Genomic DNA, 14,601 nt, shown 5'->3' on the forward strand with positions numbered 1-14,601 from the left:
CACACGCGACGCCCGACACTGACAGCCGCGCGGGCGCCGGGGGGAGGCGGGCAGCCCACTCACCTGGCAGCGGCGGCGGCGGCGGCGGCACCCCGAAGCCCGGCTGCTGTGTCCCCCGCGCTGCGGGCCTCCCCTCCTTCCCGGCGGACAACGCAGACCCCGGAGAAGGAGGAGGAGGAGGAGGAGGAGGAGGAGGAGGCGGAGGCAGCGACGACGAAGACGGCGACGACGCCAGAGCCGCGGACTGCTCAGCGCCCGGGGGGACGCAGCTGCACCAACCGACTCCGGGCCGCTCGGCTGGGCTCGGAGGGACTCGGAGACGTTCGGCTCCGCTCGGCCCTCCTCGGCTCGGCTGGGGGCGTGGCCCGGAGGGCTCCTCCACCCGGCTCGCCTCGGGCGCCGAGGGGGCGGGGCTTGGGGGCGGGCGCATGCGCGGGCGGACTCCAGGCTTTTTGAGGCCTGGAGGGAGCTGGGGCTGGGGGGGGGCGGGGCCGGGCGGAGCGACGCCCCGGCGGGTGCTGCTGGCCAAGAGTTTCCCGGCTTTTGTACTCCATATCCTGATCTATCAAGAGGACCGCCTATATAAGGAAGGCCACACCAGGTTATATTTTCAAAAGGACTTAAGGACCTGGACCCGAGACGTGGGGGCAGCTGGGGACATGGTTCAGCAGTTAAAGGCGCTGGCTTGCAGAACCTTCCTGCCTAGGTTCATTTTCTCGCACCCATGTAAAGTCAGACACATGTGTCTTGCAGCAGCGGAACCCTAGCTTACACCTACACACACACACACACACACACACACACATGCAAATAAATAGGTAATTTTTTAAAAAAAAAGCTAACTAGAGATCACACTAGACCCATCAGACACCAAAGTCATTAATATTTGTATGTTTGAGCAATGTGTCCAACTTAACATGTCCAGAGTCAAATGCTGGAATTTGTACCTTAACTTGCTTCTGGCACAGTCCTCCCCATCCTAGTGATTGCCAATTTACAGGTGAGAGAAAAGAGCCGTGGAGTGAGAAAAGAAATAATAAAAGCCAGGCAGGGCAGTGCACTCGGGAGTGGTGCAAGAGAATGGTAAGCCTGGGCTACATGGCGGGGGTCCTGTTAAAGAAAAAAAAAAGAAAAAGAAAAAAGACAGCCAGGCTCCCGGCACACAGAAGGCCAACATAGGAGAATCACAGTGAGTTTGAGGTCAACCTAAGCTAGAGCAATACCCCACCTCAAACAAACAAAAGACAGAAAAAAGAAAATACTCTGATTCTACTCACGTAAAGTATCTAGAATAGTCAACTTCATAGAGACAGAAACTAAAGCATACTTTCAGAGGCTGAGAAAGGGAAGATTAAGAAGTTGTTTAATGGGCATGGAGTTTCAGTTTTGCAAGCTTTCTTGGGGGCTGGAGAGATGGCTTAGCCGTTAAGGTGCTTGCCTGCGAAGCCTAAGGACCCGTGTTCAATCCCTCTCCAGATCCCACGTAAGCCAGACGCACAAAGGTGACACAAGCACAAGGTCGCACATGTGCACTAGGTGGCACAAGCATCTGGAGTTTGATTTCAGTGGCTGAGGCCCTGACATGCCAATTCTCTCTCTCTTTAAAAAGAAAAAAGTATTCTGGGGCTGGAGAGATGGCTTAGCAGTTAAGGTGCTTGCCTGCAAAGCCCAAGGACGAAGGTTCAGTTCCCCAAGACCCACATGAGCCAGATGCACAAGGTGCCCATTCTATCTATATCTATCTACCTCTTTCTCTCTCTCTCTCTCTCTCAAATTAAAAAAATAAACAGCACTTTGGAGACTGGTTATGCAATAAAGTGAATGCACTTGATGCTGTATAATTAAAATAATTAGTATGGTAAATTTTTTGTTTTGTGTATATTTTACTAAACAATCCAGAGGAGAAAATAAAATAAGGAAAATATTTCACTGATCCAAAAGAAGGAAGAAAAAAATTGGGGGTGGGGGTGTATAGGGACAAAAGCAAGGTAGAACAAATAGAAAATGAGTAGAAATATTATGGACAAAAGTTGTCTGAAATTTTATCTGTAATGATACTAATGTAAATGAACTAAATATTCTCATTAAAGAGGGAAATTGTCTGAATTTAACAACAACAAAAAAGTTGGGAATGGTGGCTCATGCATGTAACCTCAGTACTCAGAAGGCAGGAGCAGGAGGATTGCCATGAGTTCAAGGCCAGCCTAGGCTACACAGAGTCCAGGTTAGCCTGGGCTACAAAGTGAGATCCTGTCTCTAACTAATATTAATTAAATGATTCAACTCTCAACTATTTTGATATTTGTAAGGAATACACCTTAAGGAAATATAACTTCAAAAGATAAAATGGAAATACTTTAGCAAAAATTTAAGTAATACCTATCTTATGTAACTTCTCTCTCAAAATGAGAAAATGTTCCCCCCAACTCATTTATAAGACCAGAATAATTCCAGATGCAAGAATACTGATTGTCAAGAACATGAGAAGAAAAATCTCACACACCAATATCTCTCATGGCAATAAATGCAACAATTCTAAACCAAATGTTAGCAAGTCAAATATAAATCATTACCAAATGTGGTTTATCTCAAAATACAAATAGACTAGTGAAGAGTCCACAACTTGGGCTGCAAAGCCACTGAGAAATCCTGCTGGAACTGAGCTGATAACCTCCTCCATGTAGACCAGCTACAGAAAGCTGGAAGAAGCCATTCTACATGTAGTTCAATGGGAGAAAGAGATACCATCAGTGAAGATACTCAACAGTGGACACTGCAAGCCTTGTATTTGGCCAGCCAGGCCAACTGAGCCAACAGGTGCAATAGTGGCATGTCTATCATGGTGGAAACCAACTGCCCTCCAATTGGACTGGAGGCCCACTCCATGGGAGGGAATACATTCCTATACTGAAAACTTAAAACAGGGGTAGTCATGAGCCCTAGGGGTATAACATCTGCTGATGTCTGGATAAATGTATATACTATGCTTATCAAACTGCCCAGTAAGCACTTCTCTTAATATTCATACCCTTATATTAATGCTGCTCTCTTTGGGTAGAGAATCTTCTCTTTTCAGATGGCAGTGACCTTGGGACGACTCAGGAGGTATCATAGTGCTAGAAAGAAGTGAAGTGACTGGAGGACTGAGTAACATCTCGATCACACTTTCCAAGGCTCAGGGTCTAATGCGGAAGAGGTGGCGGAAAGAATGTAAGAGCCAAAGGAAGGTAGGACTCCTTACAACGTGCTCCCTCCAGACATAAAATGGCCTGGATATCCATGATCTCATGGTGCCTGACACTACCTACACAAGACCATCATAATAGGAAGAAAAGATCATAACATCAAAATAAAAGAGAGACTGATTGAGATGGGGAGGGGATATGATGGAGAATGAAATATCAAAGGGGAAAGTGGGGGAAGGGAGGGTATTACCATGGGATATTTTTATAATCATGGAAAATGTTAATAAAAATTGAGAAACAATGTAATAATAGCCAAAAAATAAAATACAAACAGGCAAGGCATGGTGGTACACACCTTTAATCCCAGCACTTGGGAGGCAGAGGTAGGAGGATCGCCATGAGTTCGAGGCCAACGTGAGACTACATAGTGAATTCCGGGTCAGCCTGCCTGGGCTAGAGTGAGACCCTACCTCGAAACACCAAAATAATAATAATAATACAAACAGACTTAACATTAAAAATTCAGGACTAGGGGCTGAAGAGATTGCTCAGTGGTTAAGGCACCTGCTTGCCTGCAAAGCCTAATGACAAGGGTTCAATTCCCTAGTACCCATGGTAAAGCCAGATGCACCAAGTGGACCATGCATCTGGAGTTTGTTTGCAGTGGCTGAAGGCCCTGGGGTGCCCATTCTCTCCTATCCCTCTCCCTCCCTTTCCCATCTCTCTCTACTTGCAAATAAAACATTTTTTTTTAATTTAAAATTCAGCACTAAGCCAGGCGTGGTGGCACACACCTTTAATCCCAGCACTTGGGAGGCAGAGGTAGGAGGGCTGATGTGATTTCAAGGCCACCCTGAGACTACACAGTGAATTCCAGGTCAGCCTGAGCTAGAGTGAGACCCTACCTTGAAATTCCCCCCCCCAAAATAAAAACAATCTGGGCATGGTGACTGAATCAAAAAGATCTCAATTTTAAGGGAGAAAATGTCAGAACTGCTGCTTTTTTTTTTACATGTGTATGCTATGTGTGTACATGTGTGCACACACATGTGGAAGTAGCGGACAACCTTGAGTGTAACACTATCCAGATCCTTTTTTTTTTTTTTTTTGGTTTTTCGAGGTAGGGTCTTGCTCTGGCCAAGGCTGACCTGAATTCACTCTGTAGTCTCAGGGTGGCCTTGGACTCACGGCGACCCTCCTCTCTCTGCCTCCCAAGAGCTGGGATTAAAGAAGTGCGCCACCACACCTGGCTATCCACCTCTTTGAGACAGGATCTCTCATTGGTTTGGAGATCACCATTTAGGTCAGACTGTCTAGCCAGCAAGCTCCAGTCTCTGTCTCAGTCTCTGCCTCACAGTGCTGGGATTACAGGCACAACAGCCTTTTATATGGGCGTTAGGGGTCAAACTCAAGTTCTCCTGCTTTCAAGGCAATACTTTCCCCACTCAGCTATGTCCCCAGCCCCCTCAGGTTTTTTTAGTGATGATAACAAAGGTCAAGTTTGTAAATCAGCTGACAAGGACATCATGACAAGACCTCAAATCTGGTAGAAGGCAAGAACACAGAGTTTACCCTTTGACCCTATGGCACAAACATACACACATGAACACACACATATCCACACATTAAAAATAATATGTAGGCCATTCCCTATCTATCTATCTATCTATCTATCTATCTATCTATCTATCTATCTATCTATCTGCCTTTCTCTCTCTCTAATAAATAAATAGAATGTATATATTTTTTATTTTGGGCTGAGCCAGGTGTGGTGACACACAATTTTAATCTCAGGCAGAGGTAGGAGGATTGCTGTGAATTCGAGGCTATCCTGAGATTACATAGTAAATTCCAGGTCAATCTTGGCTAAAGCTAGATCCTACCTCGAAACACCAAAAAAAGAAAAAAAAGGGTGGGGGGGGTTGCTGGAAAGATGCCTTAGAGGTTAAGGCACTTCCTATGAAGTCTAAAGACCCACATTCAATTCCCCAGTTCCCACATAAGCCAGATGCACAAGGTGGCGCATGGGTCTGGAGTTTGCAGTGGCTGGAGGCCCTGGTGAACCCATTCCCTCTCTTTTTCTCTCTTTAATAAATAAATAAAAATATTTTTAAAAAATAATATCTAGCCAGGCATGGTGGCGCACGCCTTTAATCCCAGCACTTGGGAGACAGGTAGGAGAATCGCCATGAGTTCAAAGCCACCCTGAGACTCCATAATGAATTCCAGGTCAGCCTAGGCTAGAGTGAGACCCTACCTCAAAAAAACAAAATAATAATAATATCTAGGTCTGGAGAGATAGATGGCTTAACAGTTAAGGCACTTGCCTGTGAAGCCTAAGGACCCATGTAAACCAGATGCACATGGTGACACATGCATCTGGAATTCATTTGCTGTGGCTAGAGGTCCTGGCATGCCTATCACCCCTCTTGTAAATAAATAAATTTATTTTAAAAAATAGTATGCATATAGAAGAAAAATAGAACAGAAAATGGGCAAGCACAGGAATTCATCCCTGGTAGCGAAAACCTAGGGGAAAGCCTATGGCTGGGGGGCCATAAGCTCTCGGAGGGAAGTTACAGCTGTTGTTTGTCTAAGTGGCTACGTTGTGCCCATCAAATTGTGCCCATCAAATTCACCTCTAAGCCGGGCGTGATGGTGCACGCCTTTAATCCCAGCACTCAGGAGGCAGAGGTAGGAGGATCGCCATGAGTTCAAGGCCACCCTGAGACTACATACCAAATTCCAGGTCAGCATGGGCTACAGTGAGTCCCTACCTCTAAAAAAAAAAAAAAAAAAAAAAAAGAAATCGCCTCTAGACATTTATGTAGCCCATAGATAAGGCAGCTTTGATCTTTGGTCAGAGAAAGTTGTTATGTGCGGATGGCAGCGGCAGACCACTGTGGAGACTCAAAGCTCATCAGAGTTCTAAGAGTAAGTAACAGTTCAGGGCTCGGCACTTCTTGAAGCATCTCTATCACGCCCTCCCAGGTCAGAGAACACTGTGGGAGAGGGGCACAAAGAATGTAAGAGCCACGGAACAGGGAGGAATGTTTCGGAACACTGTTGAAAGCGTGAACAGGTCGTTGCCCTCATGACCTCCTGGTGGCTGATTGTTAACCTGCACCAGGCCTGCACAATACGGAGCCCATGAACATTTAATCATGGGCAGCGGAAGAGGGCAAAAACAAAAGAGACATCAAAATAGAAGAGAGACTAGTTGCAAAGAAAAAGGGGTGCAGTGGAAGTGGGGTGGGAAAGGGAACAAAAAGAGGTAACAGGAGGGGGTTATTTACATTATGCACATGTATGGAAACTTCAATTTTAAAAACATTTTTTTGAGGTAGGGTCTCTCTCTAGCCTAGGCTGGCCTGAAATTCACTATGTAGTCTCAGGCTGTCCTTGATCTCACAGCAATCCTCCTACTTCTGCCTCCTCAGTGCTGTGATTAAAGACGTGTGCCACCACGCCTGGCAATAAAATGTTTTATAAAAAGAAAAGATAAACAGGGGCTGGAGAGGTCGTTCAGCAGGTAAGTGCTTGTTTGCAAAGCCTCATGGCCTGGTTTTGATCCCACAGGACCCACGTAAAGCCAGATGCAAAACTGGTGCATGCATCTAGAGTTCCTATGTGGTGGCAGGAAGCTTTGGTGTGCCCATTTTCTCTCTCTCTCTCTCTATTTCCCTTTTGCTCCTTGAAAATAAATAAATATTGGAGAATGGAATTTCAAAGGGGAAAGTGGGGGGGGATATTACCATGGGATTTTTTTATAATCATGGAAATGTTAATAAAAATTAAATTAAAAAAGTAACAGAAAAAAAAGGAAAATAAATAAATAAAAGTATTTTTAAAAGAAAAGGTAAGGGACAAGAATGTAGTCTACAAGCCGGTGTGGTGGCACATGTCTTTAATCACAGCACTCAGTAGGCAGAGGTAGGAGGATCACTGTGAGTTTGAGGCCACCCTGAGACTCCATAGTGAATTCCAGGTCAGCCTGGGCTAGAGTGAGACCCTACCTCAAAAGAACAAAAAAAGCTGGGCATGGTGGCGCACGTCTTTAATCCCAGCACTCGGGAGGCAGAGGTAGGAGGGTTGCTGTGAGTTCAAGGCCACCCTGAGACTCCATAGCAAATTCCAGGTCAGCCTTGGCTAGAGTGAGACCCTACCTCGAAAAACCAAAAAAAAAAAAAGAATATGGTCTACATGCCCACATCCAATTCACCATAATTACAGATAATTTAGCCTTATTAGAAGTTAAGTAAATTAATTACATGTCACAACTACTATAGACCCCTTTATTTTAATATCAACCTGGGGGCTGGAGGGATGGCTTAGTGGTTAAGGCATTTGCCTACAAAGCCAAAGGACCCAGGTTCAATTCCCCAGAACCCACGTTAGCCAGCTGCACAACAGGGTGCATGCATTTGGAGTTCGTTTGCAGTGGCTGGAGGCCCTGGCATGCCCATTCTTTCTGTCTCTCTCTCTCTCTCTCTCTCTCTCTCTCTCCCTCTCTTCCCCCTTCCTTTTTTCTCTGTCAAATAAGTGAATAAAAATAAAATATTTAAGATCAACCTTATGGTCACTGACCAAGTAATTCTTCAGCCTGTGGCACAGGGCAGTGACCATTCCCCAGCGACTTAACAGCTGGAATTCATCGCTTATTTTTACTTGTTTTCTACGTCCTGTTTTGGAAAGGGGTTCAAGTTACAGATGAGGGCTCTGTATTGTCTTCCCTGAGCATTCCTTGACCACCCTCAAAGGTTCCACCTTCGGTAAAGAATTGGTCCTTGGCACTTGGGTCAGTGTCTTAAGTAGCAAAGAATGTAATGACTCAGCTAGTCACTCAGGGACACCTCAGTGAACAAGGCCACAGGAAGGAAGTCATTACAGACAGCTGGACTGTAAAAAACAAAAATACTCTCTGCACCAAACTCTACCAGGCAGTGTGGCTGAGCATCCCATGACTCCGTGGGCCTGTTTCTGCCATGTGACTCACAGCTCAGGGTACGTGGCATATGTCCCTGGCTTGTTGCTGGTTTCTGCTCAAGTCACTCAAAAGGCTGACGGCAATGGGACCCCAGGAAAAAGCTGTGGTTGTATTTTCTCTCCACCTCTCCACTCCATCCATTCATGCATTATCTCTCTCTTCTTGCTTGTTCTCCTTTAATCCTCTTGCCGTACCAAACAACATCAGCAGAAAAGCTGAAATTTCATACATGCTGGGTGGCAATTTGGCAGGGACACAAGATTAAAAAAAAAAGAAGAAGAACTGGCATCCTGAGGGCCCTCCTGAGTCAGGCCAACACCAGGCAACAAGACCTACAAGGAAAATAGGCCAGCACGATAGTAAGGGAAAGAGACCTGACGGTGGAGGATGGAGTCCAAGGCGCATCCATCCAGTTACATGTCATTATTGGAAGCCTACTGTGTACCAGATCCTCATCTCAGCCTGAATCAGTGAAAACAGACCAAAACATCTTGCCTGATTAGAACTCCTGTGGAGGAAGAAAAACCCTAGCTATCATTAAGAAATAAGTTAGGGGCCTGGATGGCTTTTTAGGGCGCTAGATGGCTTAGCAGTTAAGGAGTTTGCCAGCAAAGCCAAAGGAACCAGTTTGATTCCCTAGTACCCATGTAAAGCCAGATGCACAAGGTGGCACATGCGTCGGAAGTTCCTTTGCAGTGGCTGGAGGCCCTGGCACACCCACTCTCTCTCTCTTTCTCAAATAAATAAATTTAAAAAAAATAAAGAAAGAAATAGCCAGGCATGGTGGCATATGCCTTTAATCCCAGTACTTGGGAGGCAGAGGTAGGAGGATCACCGTGAGTTCAAGGCCACCCTGAGGCTACAGAGTGAATTCCACATCAGCCTGAACTACATTAAGACCCTACCTCGAGAAACCAAAAAAAAAAAAAAAAGTTAGGGCTGGGTGTGGTGGTGAATACTTTTAATCCCAGCACTCAAAAGGCTGTTGATAGGAGAATTGCTGTGAGTTCAAGGCTAGCCTAAAACCCCATAGGAAATTCCAGGTCATCCTGGGCTAGAGTGAGACCCTACCTTGAAAAAAAATACGAAAGCAGTAAGTTGTGGGTGGAGAGATGGTTCAGTGGTTAAAAGTGCTTGCTTGCAGGCTGGAGAGATGGCTTAGTGGTTAAGGCATTTACCTGCAAAGCCAAAGGACCCAGTTTTGATTCCCCAGGACCCACGTTAGCCAGATGCACAAGGTGAGGCATGCGTCTGGAGTTCGTTTGCAGTGGCTGAAGGCCCTGGTGCCCCCATTCTCTCTCTCTCTCTCTTTCTCTTTCTCTGTCTCCCTCTCCCTCATTCTCTCTGTCAAATAAATAAAAGTAAAATATAAATATTTTAAGTGCTTGCTTGCAAAGCCTGATGGCCCAGGTTCAATTCTTCAGTACCTATGTAAAGCCAGATGTACAAAGTGGCATATGCATCTGAAGTTCATTTGCAGTTGCAAGACATCCTGATGCAACCATTCTCTCTCTCTCTTTCTCTTTCTCTGCTTGTAAATAAAAAAAATAATATATTTTTAACAAAGAAAAGATAAAGAGCTGAGAGATTGTTCTGTGGGTAAAGTGCTTGCTATGAAGCTTGAGGACCTGAGCTCTGATCCCCAGCAGTCACATAAAAGCTGTAATCCCAAGTCTTATTGAATCCTTTTCTGACTGGATCAATGAGCTTCATGCTTAGTGAGAGAGACCCTGTTTAAAAAAAAGGTAGAGAGGGTTGCAGGGATGGGTTAGTGGTTAAGGCACTTGCCTGCAAAACCAAAAGCCCCAGGTTCGATTCCCCAGGACCTACATAAGCCAGATGCACAAGGTGGCTCATGTGTCTGGAGCTCATGTGCAGTGGCTGGATGCCCTGGCCTGCCCATTCTTTCTCTCTCACTCTTGCTCTTGCTCTCAAATAAATAAAAATAAAATATTTTTTTAAAAAATAAAGTAGATAGCAATTGAAGAAGATATCCAATGTTGACGTCTGGCATCCACATGCACACACACACACACACGCACACACGAATGTGCACATGCCCACACAAGTGTGCCCAGATACATATGGACACATACACACACATGAACATGTCCACAGCACACACAAAACACACCTAAACAACAACAAATAAAAATAATTTTAAAAAGAGGGGCTAGAAGGCTGGAGAGATGGCTTAGCTTGCTTAAGCGCTTTCCTGTGAAGCCTAAGGACCCTGATTTGAGGCTTGATTCCCCAGGACCCACATTAGCCAGATGCACAAGGGAGCACACACATCTGGAGTTTGTTTGCAGTGGCTGGAAGTCCTGGCGTGCCCATTCTCTTTCTCTCTCTCTCCCACCCTGCTTCTCTCTGTCTGCCACTCTCAAATAGTTAAACAAAATAAACAAATTAAAAAAAAACAATGATGTGTGTGTGCACACATAAAAAAAAGAGGAGCTAGAGAGGTGTCTCAGCAGTTAAGGCGCTTGCCTGCAAAGCCTAAAGACCTAAGTTTGATTCCCCAGTGCCCGCGTAAAGCCAGATAACAAGATGGCACATGCATCTAGAGTTTGTTTGCAGTGGCAGGAGGCCTTGGCACACCCATCCTCTCTCTATCTGCCTGCCTCTTTGTCTCTCAAATAAATAAGTAAATATATATATATATATATATATATATACATATATATATATATATTTTTTTTTTGAGACAGGATCTCATGAAGTCCAGACTGTCCTAAACTCATTATGTAGACAAGGCTGGTCTTGAACTCATTGTGATCCACCTGCCTCAAGTGCTGGATTATAGATATGAACCACCACAGCCAGCTTGAAGTACTTTTTATTTTATTTTTATTCATTTATTTGACTTTTACTTTTTTTAAAAAAATTATTTATTTAATTTGAGAGAGAGAGGAAGAGAAGCAAATGAGAGAGAAAGAACTGATGCACCAGCGCCTCTAGCCACTGCAAACAAACTCCAGATGCATGGGCCACCTTGTGCATCTGGCTTTATGTGGACCCTGGGGAATTGAACCTGGGTCCTTAGGCTTTGCAGGCAAGTACCTTAACTGCTGATCCATCTCTCCAGAGAGAGAGAGACAGGGAAAGAGAACAGGCATATTTGAGACAGCGAGACTAGGCATGCCAGGGCCTTTAGCCACTGCAAAGAAGGAATTTCAGACACATGTGCTACCATATGCACCTGGCTTATGTGGATACTGGGGAATTGAACCTGAGACCATAGGCTTAGCAGGCAAACTTCTTAACTGTTAAGCCATCTCTCCAGTCTGACTTTTTTTTAGAAAGACACAGAAAGCTCAATTTCATACGGTAGGTAATAAGTTTTCAGTATTATTATCTAGACTAAAAACCAAATACAAATTTCAAAAAGTCTGGGCCAGCTGTGTCCCCCCCCCCCCCGCCCCTGGGAAGGGCAGCTGGATCCTGGACCTACTCAGCTCTGGCTCATGTTCAACCTGACCAGGCCAGCTAGCCCTTAGCTTGCGACACAGGCTTCTTTGGCAGACATGGGTAATGACAATAGCAATGGCCTACCCTCCAAAAAGAGGACCCCTGATCACATCTAAGACCAGTCGCCAAAAGCTGGAAGAAGCAGTTTCCAGAGTGTGAAGTGGTGGCAAAGGCAGTCCTGAGAGAAAGGGCAGAGCTCCTCCCTGCAGGGGAGGAACTGGCAGAGATGCAGCTTCCCCACCCGAATTCCTCCCCTAGCCTGGGAATAGCCCAGACTGTCACCCAGCACTCTGTCTTTGGACTACCCACCTGTGGGTGGCTGAAATTGAGACTCAATCTCTGCAGGAACCTTGAAGGGTAGAAGCTCCTTTTAATAATAATTTAAAAAAATTTATGAATAACTATAAATATGTTTTTTAAAAGGGATGGAGAGATAGCTCAGGGGTTAAAGCTATTTGTTTACTAAAAAAATTTATGAATAACTATAAATATGTTTTTTAAAAGGGATGGAGAGATAGCTCAGGGGTTAAAGCTATTTGTTTACAAAGTCTGATAGTCCAGGTATTTAAACTTTTTAATTTATTTAAGATGGAGAGAAAGAGGCAGATACATCTCTCTCTCTCTCTCTCTCTCTCTACACACACACACACACACACACACACACACACATATATGGAGAGAGAGGGGGGGGAGCCTCCTTTCACTGTAAGCAAACTCCAGCCCTCAGAAGCTCTCTTGACCTAAGGGAAGAGGAAGTCCTGGAACCTCTTGGGTCTCTACTCACCTCCTACTCCTCATCTTCCCTAGTGATTGCTTCCCCTGGAAGCGAGAGGACTGTTTAAAAAAAAAATTAGGACTGGAGAGATGGCTCAGTGGTTGGGGCACTTGCCTGCAAAGCTCAAAGACCCAAGTTTGATTTCCCAGTACCCATGTAAGCCAGATGCATAAGGTGGCACATGCATCTGGAGTTTGTTTGCAGTAGCTAGAGACCCTGGTGCTCTCTCTCTCTCTCTCTTCATGCCTCTCTCTCTTTGTATTTCTCTATTTTCCCCAAATAAATGAATACATAAAATATTTTTAACATGCCAACATTTTTAAAATATTCATTCATTTATTTATTTGAGAGGGTGAGAAAGAGGTAGATAGAGAGAGAATGGGCATGCCAGGGTCTCTAGCCACTGCAAGTGAACTCCAGATGCATGCACCACCACCTTGTGCATCAGGCTTTATATGGGTACTGGGGAATTGAACCTGAGTTTTTAGGTTTTGCAGACAAGCACCTTAACCTCTGAGCCATCTTTCCAGCCCCTCAAGGGCTTTTTTTTTCTCAATGTCCATCACACTTCTTCCTTTGCTCTAAGGGCTGAGAACTTAACCACTTGCCTTGGAGCAAGCTTTATGGCCCACCAACGCTAAACTACTTCCATGGGGTTCTGAAAGGCCCTTGCATAAACTAGCTCCCCACACTGCTTCCACCCTTCTTCACCTAACTGCAACTGACTTTTCAGGTTTAGATGTTTACTTGGGAAAGCTTTCTGTGACCCTTGTCATCGAGCCTCAAGGGGTCCTGGATTTGTCCTCCTTACATCACTGTTTCCTGATTGGTACCTGTTACTCTGACTCTCAACCCTCCAAAACTGGAGGGTCCCTGAGGCATGTCCAGTGCTTGGCCCACGCCTGGTGTCAGTGGACCACAAGCAGACCCCTCTGGCAGCCTTTGCGTGCTTTATTCCTCTGTCTGGGTGGAGGCTCCATCTCTTAGACCAGCAGGTCTCAAATTTGACAAGTCTCAGAATTACCTGCGCATGCAGGGATGGCAGAAAGGGACTTAAGATGCTGGCTACTGCCCCCCCCCCCATGGCTTCTGAATAGGTCTGGGGGCCAGGCCTGAGAATGTGCACTCTTCAGCAGTTCTGGTGACTGCTGCTGGTCCAGGAACTCCACTTTAAGAAATATCTTAGAGGGCTGGAGAAATGGCTCAGCGGTTAAGGCTCTTGTCTGCAAAGCCTAAGAATCTGGGTTTGATTCCTCAGTGCCCACATAAAGCCAGATGCACAAGGTGGCACATGCATCTGGAGTTTGTTTGCAGTGGCTGGAGGCCCTGGTATATCCATTCTCTCTCTCTCTCTCTCTCTATATATATATATATATATATATATGTGTGTGTGTGTGTGTGTGTGTGTGTGTGTGTGTGTCTTTCTGTGTCAAATTAAAAAAAAAACATTTTAAAGAAAGAAATTTCCCAGAGCATTTATCTCTTCATTGGCAAAAATGAGATCCCTGGCCTCTCTGTACAGGGTTTTATAAGAAGACAATGAGGAGAAGCCGGCATGGTAATCAGTAAGCATTGATGATTGCTCCTGAGTAGGCAGAAGACATGCTAGCCAGGGGAAACATGGGCGGGAGCAGCGGTAGGAAAGGGTCTCCGGAGGTCAGCTAGGCTGGCAGAAGAGCAAGATCAATGAGTTCCAGTTGCAGGATGAAAGCAGCTGGGAACCATGCATGGTGTGGAGCTAGGCTGTGGCAGGTGGAAGGGAATGAGGCAACACTGGGTAGAAGACTTGCTGGCAGCAAGTCTCATGTGCTAGAGACCTGGCTGCTTGGCCAGACATGGGTTTGCCAGATTTTGCTAGATGTAGCAAATAAAAACAAAGGGCATACAGTTAAACTTGAATTTCAGATAATGAATCATTCATTAGCATAAGTGTGTTCCAAATAGAACATACTGATACCAAGAATGGGTTGTGCATCTGAAATTCAAACTTAACTAGGGTCTTTATTCTTATTTGCCAATCCTAGCCATGGACTAGTTGCCTGCTTCCTGCCCCCCTGAGCCTGCAGTGCTAAGAGGACCCAACCCCTGTTTCCGCTGCGTCCCTTCCTGTCTTGAATGAGGCCACCAATAGTGGTGGAGGAGGAGCTGTCCCCACCAGCCAGGCTTGCAGCTATGATATTGGG

General features: G+C 45.4%; 1 protein-coding gene across 1 annotated transcript in view; it reads right to left on the minus strand.

Moving 5' to 3' along the window:
- The window catches only part of Zhx3 (zinc fingers and homeoboxes 3), a 143,444-nt gene extending 143,186 nt beyond the window's left edge, over positions 1-258 (minus strand). The window contains exon 1 of the mRNA XM_045155710.1: positions 64-258. The gene's annotated coding sequence lies outside the window, so the exon portion shown is untranslated. The remainder of the gene's footprint in view (positions 1-63) is intronic.
- Between the last annotated feature and the right edge of the window lie 14,343 nt (positions 259-14,601).

The sequence above is a fragment of the Jaculus jaculus genome, chromosome 8, assembly GCF_020740685.1.
Source record: "Jaculus jaculus isolate mJacJac1 chromosome 8, mJacJac1.mat.Y.cur, whole genome shotgun sequence".
Lineage (NCBI taxonomy): Eukaryota > Metazoa > Chordata > Mammalia > Rodentia > Dipodidae > Jaculus > Jaculus jaculus.